Raw genomic sequence first — 11,345 nt, 5'->3', positions numbered from 1 at the left:
AAACCCACCAACACCCTAAACCCACCAACACCCCAAACCCACCAACACCCTAAACCCACCAACACCCTAAACCCACCAACACCCTAAAACCCACCAACACCCCAAACCCACCAACACCCCAAACCCACCAACACCCCAAACCCACCAACACACTAAAACCTACCAACACCCCAAACAGTCCAACACCCACAAACCAACCAACACCCCCAAACCCACAACTACACCCAAACCCACCAACACCCCCGAACCCACAACTACACCTAAACCCACCAACACCCCCGAACCCACAACTACACCGAAACCCACCAACACCCCAAACCCGCCTACACCCCCAGACCCACACCTACGCCCAAACCCTCCAACACCCCTAAACACACAACTACACACAAACCCTCCAACACACCCAAACCCACAACTACACCCAAACCCTCCAACACCCCCAAACCCACAACTACACCAAACCCTCCAACACCACCCAAACCCCCAACTACACCCAAACCCTCCAACACCCCCAAACCCACCAACACTCCAAAACCTCCAACACCCTCAAATCCACAACTACACCCAAACCCACCAACACCCCAAACCCACTATTACCCCAAACCCACCAACACCCCAAACCCACCAACACCCCAAACCCACCAACACCCCAAACCCACCAACACCCACAAACCCACAACTACACCCAAACCCTCCAACACCCCCAAACCCACCAACACCCCAAACCCGCCAACACCCCCAAACCACCAACACCCCAAACCCTCCAACACCCCCAAACCCACTAATACCCCCAAACCCACCAACACCCCAAACCCACCAACAGCCCAAACCCACAACTACACCCAACCCTCCAAGACCCCTAAACCCACAACTACACCCAAACCCTCCAACGCCCCAAACCCACCAACACCCCAAACCCACCAACACCCCAATCCCACCAACACCCACAAACCCACCAACACCCACAAACCCACAACTACACCCAAACCCACCAACACCCAAACCCACTAATACCCCCAAACCCACCAACACCCCAACCCACCAACACCCCAAAACCACCAACACCCCAAACCCACCAACATCCCCAAGCCCACAACTACACCCAAACTCTCCAACACCCACAAACCCACAACTACACCAAACCCCCAACACCCCCAAACCCCCAACACCCCAAACCCACCAACACCCCCCAAACCCCAACTACACCAAAACCCACCAACACCCCAAACCCACCAACACCCCAAACCCACCAACACCCCCAAACCCACAACTACACCCAGACCCACCAAGACCCCCAAACCCACAACTACACCCAAACCCTCCAACACCCCCAAACCCACCAACACCCCAAACTCACCAACACCCTAAAACCACCAACACCCCAAACCACCCAACACCCACAAACCCACAACTACACCCACAAACCCACAACTACACCCAAACCCTCCAACGCCCTCAAACCCACCAACACCCCAAACCCACCAACACCCCAATCCCACCAACACCCACAAACCCACCAACACCCACAAACCCACAACTACACCCAAACCCACCAACACCCCCGAACCCACAACTACACCCAAACCCACCAACACCCCAAACCCACCAACACCCCAGACCCACAACTACACCCAAACCCTCCAACACCCCCAAACACACAACTACACACAAACCCTCCAACACCCCCAAACCCACCAACACCCCAAACCCTCCAACACCCACAAACCCGCTAACACCGCCAAACCCACCAACACCCCCAAATGCACCAACACCCCCAAATGCACCAACACCCCCAAACCCACCAACACCCCCAAACCCTCCAACACTCCCAAACCCACCAACACCCCAAACCCACCAACACCCATAACCCCACAACTACACACAAACCCTCCAACACCCATAAACCCACAACTACACCCAAACCCTCCAACACCACCCAAACCCACCAACACCCCAAAACCTCCAACACCCTGAAATCCACAACTACACCCAAACCCACCAACACCCCCAAACCCACCAACACCCCAAAACCTCCAACACCCTGAAATCCACAACTACACCCAAACCCACCAACACCCCCAAATCCACCAACACCCCAAACCCTCCAACACCCCAAACCCACTAACACCCCCAAACCCACCAACACCCCCAAACCCACCAACACCCCCAAACCCACCAACACCCCCAAATGCACCAACACCCCCAAACTCACCAACACCCCCAAACCCATCAACACCCCCAAACCCACCAACACCCCCAAACTCACCAACACCCCCCAACCCACTAACACCCCAAACCCACCAACACCCCCAAACCAACCAACACCCCCAAACCCACCAACACCCTCAAACCCTCCAACACCCCCAAACCCACCAACACCCCAAACCCACCAATACCCCCAAACCCACCAACACCCCAAACCCACCAACACCCCCAAGCGAACAACTACACCCAAACCCACCAACACCCCCAAACCCACCAACATCCCAAACCCACCAATACCCCCAAACCCACCAGCACCCCAAAACCCACAACTACCCCCAAACCCACCAACACCCCAAACCCACCAACACCCCAAACCCACCAACACTCCAAACCCACCAACAGACGCAAACCCACAAACACCCCAAACCCACCAGCACCCCCAAACCCACAACTACCCCCAAACCCACCAATACCCCCAAACCCACCAACACGCCAAACCCTACAACACCCCCAAACCCACAACTATACCCAAACCCACCAACACCCACAAACCCACCAACACACCCAAACCCACCAACACCCCAAACCGACCAACACCCCCAAACCCACCAACACCCCCAAACCCACCAACACCCCAAACCCACCAACACCCCCAACCCCACAACTATACCCAAACCCACCAACACCCACAAACCCACCAACACACCCAAACCCACCAACACCCCCAAACCCACCAACACACCCAAACCCACCAACACCCCCAAACTCACCAACACCCCAAACCCACCAACACCCACAAACCCACCAACACACCCAAACCCACCAACACCCCCAAACCGACCAACACCCCCAAACCCACCAACACCCCAAACCCACCAACACCCCAAACCCACCAACACCCCCAACCCCACCAACACCCCGAAACCCACCAGCACCCCCAAACCCACCACCATCCCCAAACCCACCAACACCCCCAAACTCACCAACACCCCCAAACCCACCACCATCCCCAAACCCACCAACACCCCCAAACCCACCAACACCCCCAAACCCACCAACACCCCAAACCCACCAACACCCCCAAACCCATCAACACCCCAAACCCACCAACACCCCAAACCCACAAACACCCCCAAACCCACCAACACCCCCAAACCCATCAACACCCCAAACCCACCAACACCCCCAAAGCCACCAACACCCCCAAACCACAACTACCCCCAAACCCACCAACACCCCCAAAGCCACCAACACCCCCAAACCCACAACTACCCCAAACCCACCAACACACCCAAAGCCACCAACACCCCCAAACCCACCAACATCCCCAAACCCACCAACCCCCCCTAACCCACCAACACCCCAAACCCACCAACACCCCCAAACCCATCAACACCCCAAACCCACCAACACCCCAAACCTACCAACACCCCCAACCCACCACACCCCAAACCCACCAACAACCCAAAACCACCAACACCCCAAAACCGACCAACACCCCCAAACCCACCAACACCCCCAAAACCCACCAACACCCCAAACCCACCAACAACCCAAAACCACCAACACCCCAAAACCGACCAACACCCCCAAACCCACCAACACCCCCAAAACCCAGCACCATCCCCAAACCCACCAACACCCTCAAAACCACAACTACCCCCAAACCCACCAACACCCCCAAAACCACAACTACCCCCAATCCCACCAACACCCCCAAACGCACGAACACCATCAAACCCAACAATGCCTCCAATTACAACAACACCTGCATACCCATCAACAACGCCAAACCTGTCAGCTCCCCCAAACCTCTCTACACCCCCAAACGCAATACACCACAAAAACCTGCCAACACCCCCAAACTCACCAACTCCGCCTAACTCACCGACGTGTCCAAACTCCCTACACCTCCAAACCAACACCCCATCACCACCAAAACCCCAAAACCCACCTACCAACATCCCTACCCCCTCCCCACAGCCAGAATAAATGTTGGCATTGAGCCAACTGACTCCATGTCAGCCTGACCCACACCATAAAACACTGCAGGTGGGATTGATGCACAGCTTGTGGAACCTCTGCCGTCTTCTGGGGTGGAAGGCCGGCCCTCAGGAGCTGTCAGCCAATCAGATTGGCCTGCAGCTCCAGCAGGCCTGTTTGCGGCAAGAGTGTGTTGGTGGGTGCTGCTGGGACTGCAACGAGAAAGCCGAAATGCTGATTGCTGGAAACAGGTACGTCCGGGGTCTTGGGCAGGGAGATGTCGGGCCGTTTATAGACAGGGTTGGGTTGGCGGGTTCAAGGCAGCAGGCAAATAGGAATAAAGGGTGGATTGTACCTTGGGTGGCCGCAACCCTGATTCACAAAAAGCCCCCCCCCCCCGACTCCTCCCGATGGTAGAAATTTGCTTTCCTTCCTGTTTTGAAGAATCTGTTTGAGGGATCAGACTGCCTACTCCCACTCGGCATCCCACGCCAACCGTTGTATGATGTGGGAAGCCTACGTGACCCTTGATTATTTATTTAAATACGCTGGGCATGATGCCAATTTCAGCACCAACATCCACCCTACCCCCTCCACCCCTCACCCCACAGGCCCTCATTATGGGGTGATCTTGGGGTGGGCGGGATGGTGGGCGCCCGTCCTATTTCATGTGCCCCCCCCCCCCCCCCCCCCAACAAGCCACGTCTGGCAGGGGCACTTTAAATACAGCCCTGGGTCTTAAACCCGCAAGCTGCTGTCTCAGAGGCCGGAACACTGCCGCTGTGCCACGTCTGTTGCCTAATTTAACTTGGGGAATTTGACTCAAGGAATGGGTTGGCACAGCCAAGCCATGGCACATTTCCAGCAGGGATTACTAGACAGCATTACAAGCCATGCCCATTTCAGTCTTCACTTTCCAGCAGGGAAAACTGAAGGGGAATCAGGAGGGGGAAGCCCTGTTGGATTTTTCTTTTCCCAAGCCGAGTGACCCTGAGGCCAATTATAATGTCCCAAAAAATGATCCCTTTTGAGTTCAGATCCCCTTTGAGGTCAATTTACTCAGCAAAAACAAGAGGCGGGATTTTTGTTCAAGGCCGGGATTTTCCTGCTCCATCATAGTGGGACCTGCTCGCTGCAGGAGGTTCGGTGGCCCAACCAAAACTCCATTGGCTTTCGACGGGATCAGGTGATCTTGGTGACAGGGAGGGCCAGAAATTCCTGCCCAAAGAACTGCGGCTCAGTTGGCAGCACTTGTACTTCTAAGTCAGAAGGTTGTGAGCACGAGTCACATTCAGGAGACTGGAGCACGTAATCTAATCTTATGCTCCAGCACTGAGAGGGAGTGCTACAGTCTCACGATTTTTCAAAATGATGCCAAATGAAAACCTTGTCTACCTTCTCAGGCAGATGAAAGGTTATGTTACAATGTTTTGACTAAAGGTAGTGTTCTGGCCAATATTTATCCCTCCACCTCCAACATCACCAAGGAAACAGACTATCTGATCATTATTTCATTGCTGTCTGTGGGAGTTCGCTAAGTGCAATTGGCTGCTTACATTACAACGGTAACTAAACTACTAAAGAACTTAATTGTGGGATGTTCTGAGGCCATGACAGGTGTTATACTGATGCAGGTTCTTTCTATCTTTCCTTATTTTTCCCTTTTAAACTACCCAATTAATTATTTTCCAATCAAGGGGCAATTTAGTGTGGCCAGTCCACCTACCCTGCACATCTTTTGGGTTGTGGGGGTGAGACCCACGCAGACACAGAGAGAATGTGCAAACTCCACATGGACAGTGACCCGGGGCCGGGATCGAATCCAGGTCCTCGGCGCCGTGAGGCAGCAGTGCTAACCACTGTGCCACCGTCCTCTTTCTGGGCGACTCACAAATATGTATCAACTCACAATCCTACGTTGCAACTAAGAGCTCAACACAATCTCAACCGGGAATGGTCTTTGTGCTGGGTCTGGCTCCTTGACCTAGTGGCATTGGGTCGGAGCCAGAGGAGGATCAGAACATTCGGAGAGTTTCAATTTTTCCCTGTTCCTTCATGGACCATAAGAGGTAAGACCATTTGATCCTCGCCCCGCCCCCCACACTGAATTCTTAGGACCTCCAAACTTCCCTTTCTTTCCTGTGAACACCTGCAAAATCCCCACCCCTCCCCCATCACCAAGCATGTATCCAAGCGCTAGAAACCCTTTCCTTCTTGTCCGTTCCTGCCACCAGGAATCTCCCTTCCACCTGACGCCCAGCTAGTTGAGGCGAGATGAGGCTGCCTGGATTCATGCCGGTGGCTGAGGAAGTACAAATCACCTTGGCACGTCACACTTGAGATGTTGGGGGGGTGCCTGCTGCCCACCTCTCCATCCCTTCTCCAGGGTTATAACCATGGCTCTGGAATCAAACCTGGAGAGTTTCTGCTTTACACAGGGTGGTGCTTTTACTTGTTTCACCATCGGGAGAGCTGTTAGAATACAATTCTTATCCAACTGGCACTGATGAAGACTTTCATAAGTCACTCATGAGTAATGCGGTCTTCATCACTCAAGGGATAGAAATGGTCTCCATGGTTACCCACTGATTACCGTCTGTTTATTTTCACATGTGTGTGAAATCTCACTCTCCTGTGGGCAATGAAGTTACCCATCACATCCATGGATTAAAAATAACCCTCTCAGTAAACCTGGAAATATTTGCAGTCTAAAAATATTTGCATTCTATTCTTGAACGGAAGATTCCTCAGCAAATATTTTTACGTGTGAAAATGCTTAGCAGCTCCTTGTACCCTTACTGGACTGTTCCAAAATGTTCTGCGACACCAGTTAACACTGCTTAGCGCTGCTAAATTAATGGTGTATTTTACCTCACTCACAATGCTGCTGCTGCTGGAGAACCGAAGCTCGCATCAGGCACAAGCCCTGATTTTAAAGGGGTATCCAGCACACTGCATGAGGGCCCTGACATGGGCAGCTCAAATAGGGGACTCACTATGGGCCCAGCCAATTATAAAAGCCCAGGACTCATTAGAATGACTTTAATGGGACTCCTGTCGAAACCAAGCCTGACACCCTCACGGACAGCAAGCCGGAGTGGACTGAGAGGACCTGCGAAGTCAGTCCCCGCAATTTCAGATGACTGAGAAGAGGAGGCCTTGGGATAAGGATCCAGTAGGAAAGCTAAATTAAAAATTGAAGATTTACCTTCCCGGGTCTTCTTCTGGCCCACGATTCCACGTCCAGCAGATTTGACTTGACAGGGAAGTGCCCCCATTCAGGCCTCGAACTAAAATGTCAGATCAAGGCTCAGTGTCATCATTGGCTCCAAAAAGGGCAGTACGTTGGCGCAGTGGTTAGCACTGGGACTACTATGCTGAGGACCCGGATTCGAATTCCGGCCCTAGGTCACTGTCGGTGTGGAGTTTGCACATTCTCCTCGTGTCTGCATGGGTTTCACCCCCACAACCGGGGCAGCAGGGTAGCATGGTGGTTAGCATAAATGCTTCACAGCTCCAGGGTCCCAGGTTCGATTCCCGGCTGGGTCACTGTCTGTGTGGAGTCTGCACGTCCTCCCCCTGTGTGCGTGGGTTTCCTCCGGGTGCTCCGGTTTCCTCCCACAGTCCAAAGATGTGCGGGTTAGGTGGATTGGCCATGCTAAATTGCCCGTAGTGTCCTAATAAATGTAAGGTTAAGGGGGGGGTTGTTGGGTTATGGGTATAGGGTGGATATGTGGGTTTGAGTAGGGTGATCATGGCTCGGCACAACATTGAGGGCCGAAGGGCCTGTTCTGTGCTGTACTGTTCTATGTAACCCAAAGATGTGCAGGTTAGGTGGATTGGCCACGCTAAATTGTTCCTTAATTGGGGAAAAAAATAATAATTGGGTACTCTAAATTTATTTGTTTTTAAATCATTGGCTCCAAATAAGGATCCACGAGCTTGGGCTAGTGTCCTGCTCCACTGCCTGCTGGGTAAGCAATACTCCTCATTTTCAAAGATTTTAGATATGATTTAGATTTATTGTCACGTGTGCCAGGGGTACAGTGAAAAGTATTGTTCTGCATACAGTCCAGACAGATCGTTCCATACATGAAAATCATAAGACATATGATAAATACACAATGTAAATACATAGACATTGGGTGAATCATACAGAGTGTAGTGCTGGACAGCAGAGTCTTTGATTACTTTCCCCAGGCAGCGGGAGGTGTGGACAGAGTCAATGGATGGGAGGCAGGTTCACGTGATGGACTGGGCTGTGTTCACGACTCTCTATAGTTTCTTACAGTCTTTTTTTTTTAAATAATTTTTATTGAAAAATTTTGAATTTATACAACAACGAACCATAAAAAAATACCAAAAATAACAATAATAGTAGCAATCATAAACATTCGCCCCACCTCCATGAACAACATAGCATATTAACAACAACGCAAATTAACACAATATAAAGTTACATAATAGAAACTACAATAAGGAACCCCCCCCCCCTCCCCCGCGGGGGTTGCTGCTGCTATTGACCAAGATACCTATCTTTGAGCCAGGAAGTCCAGAAAAGGCTGCCACCGTTTATAGAACCCTTGTATTGATCCTGTCAGGGCAAATTTGACCCTTTCCAATTTTATAAATCCCGCCATGTCACTGATCCAGGTCTCCACACTTGGGGGCCTTGCATCCTTCCACTGCAGCAAGATCCTTCGTCGGGCTACTAGGGACGCAAAGGCCAGGACACCGGCCTCTTTCGCCTCCTGCACTCCCGGCTCTACCACAACTCCAAAAATCGCGAGTCCCCAACCTGGTTTGACCCTGGATCCAACCACCCTCGACACCGTCCCCGCCACCCCCTTCCAGAATTCTTCCAGTGCTGGGCATGCCCTGAACATATGGGCGTGGTTCGCTGGACTCCCCGAACATCTGGTGCACCTGTCCTCACCCCCAAAGAACCTACTCATCCTAGTCCCGGACATGTGGGCCCGGTGCAGCACCTTAAATTGGATGAGACTAAGCCTCGCACATGAGGAGGAAGAGTTGACTCTCTCCAAGGCATCCGCCCAAGTCCCGTCCTCTATCTGCTCCCCGAGTTCCTCCTCCCATTTAGCCTTCAGCTCCTCCACTGACGACTCCTCCACCTCCTGCATTACCTTATAGATGTCAGACACCTTCCCCTCTCCGACCCACACCCCCGAAAGCACTCTGTCCATCGTCCCCCGCGAGGGCAGCAAAGGGAATCCCTCTACCTGTCGCCTAGCAAACGCCTTTACCTGCAAGTATCTGAACAAATTTATCTTCCAGTTCCCCCAGGCCCGCAAACCTCCCGCCAATAAACAGGTCCCTCAATTTACTGATGCCCACCCTTTGCCACCCCCTAAATCCCCCATTCCTGTTCCCTGGGATGAATCGATGATTGCCACCCAATGGAGCCTCCATCGAGCCCCCTGTTTCCCCCCTATGCCGTCTCCACTGTCCCCAGATTCTTAGCGTCGCCGCCACCACCGGGCTCGTGGTAAACCTCTTAGGGGAGAGCGGCAAAGGCGCCATTGCCATGGCACCCAGGCTCGCACCTCTACATGACGCCATCTCCATTCTTTTCCACGCCGCCTCTCCCCCCTCCATCACCCATTTACGCACCATTGACACATTGGCCGCCCAATAGTACCCCAAAAGGTTGGGCAGCGCCAGCCCGCCTCTATCCCTCCCTCTCTCCAGGAACACCCTCTTCACCCTCGGAGTCCCATGTGCCCACACAAAGCTCAAGATACTGCTAGTCACTCTCCTAAAGAAGGCCCTGGGGATAAAGATGGGCAGGCACTGAAAGAGGAACAAGAACCTCGGAAGCACCGTCATTTTGACGGACTGTACCCTCCCCACCAACGACAATGGCAGCATGTCCCACCTCTTGAACTCCTCCTCCATCTGATCTACAAGTCTGGTGAAATTATGTTTGTTGAGAGTCCCCCAGTCCCTGGCCACCTGCACCCCCAGGTACCTAAAGCTCTCCCCTGCTGCCAAAGCGGGAGCCTACCAATTCCTTCCTCCTGGTCTCCAGGGTGCACCACAAACACCTCACTCTTGCCTAAATTTAGGTTATAACCTGAAAAGGTCCCAAACTCAGCTAGCAGCTCCATCACCCCCGGCATCCCTCCCACCGGGTCCGCCACATACAGTAGCAGGTCATCGGCATACAACGACACCCTATGTTCCTCCCCATCTCGCACCAAACCTCTCCACCTCTCTGAATCCCTCAACGCCATTGCCAGCGGCTCGATTGCCAGTGCAAACAACAAGGGGGACAGGGGGCAACCCTGCCTGGTCCCTCGGTAAAGCTGGAAGTACTCTGACCTCCTCCCATTCGTGGCCACGCACGCCATCAGGGCCTCATATAGCAGCCTTACCCATCTAATAAACCCTTCACCAAATCCAAACCTCCCCAACACCTCCCATAAGTACCCCCACTCCACTCTATCGAAGGCCTTCTCCGCATCCAGCGCCACCACTATCTCTGCCTCACCCTCAATCGCCGGCATCATGATAACATTCAACAATCTCCGCACATTCGTGTTCAGCTGCCTTCCCTTCACAAAACCTGTCTGGTTCTCGTGTACAACCCCGGCACACGGTCCTCTATCCTGGTGGCCAGGATTTTTGCCAGCACCTTGGCATCTACGTTGAGGAGAGATATGGGCCTGTATGAACCACACTGCTGGGGGTCCTTGTTCCTCTTTAAAATTAACGAGATCAGCGCCCACGACATCGTCGGGGGCAAAGTCCCCCCTTCCCACGCTTCATTAAGTGTCCGCACCAGCAAGGGGCCCACTAGGTCCACAAACTTTTTATAAAATTCCACGGGGAACCCATCCGGCCCCGATGCCTTCCCTGACTGCATCTGCCCGGTCCCCTTAACTAGCTCCTCCAGCTCAATCGGCGCACCCAACCCCTCCACCTTCTCCTCCTGCACCTTCGGGAAAGAAAGCCCGTCAAGGAACCTCTCCATTCCCCTCCTCTCCCCCGTTGGCTCCGACTGGTACAGTTCCCCGTAAAAGTCCTTGAAGACCTCATTCACCTCTACCCCCTTCCGCACCACATTCCCACTCTTGTCTCTCACTCCAGCAATTTCCTTAGCCGCAACCCGCTTGCCGAGCTGATGAGCCAGCATC

The sequence above is a fragment of the Scyliorhinus canicula genome, chromosome 3 (genome assembly GCF_902713615.1).
Source record: "Scyliorhinus canicula chromosome 3, sScyCan1.1, whole genome shotgun sequence".
Lineage (NCBI taxonomy): Eukaryota > Metazoa > Chordata > Chondrichthyes > Carcharhiniformes > Scyliorhinidae > Scyliorhinus > Scyliorhinus canicula.
Note: the sequence above shows the minus strand (reverse complement) of the source record.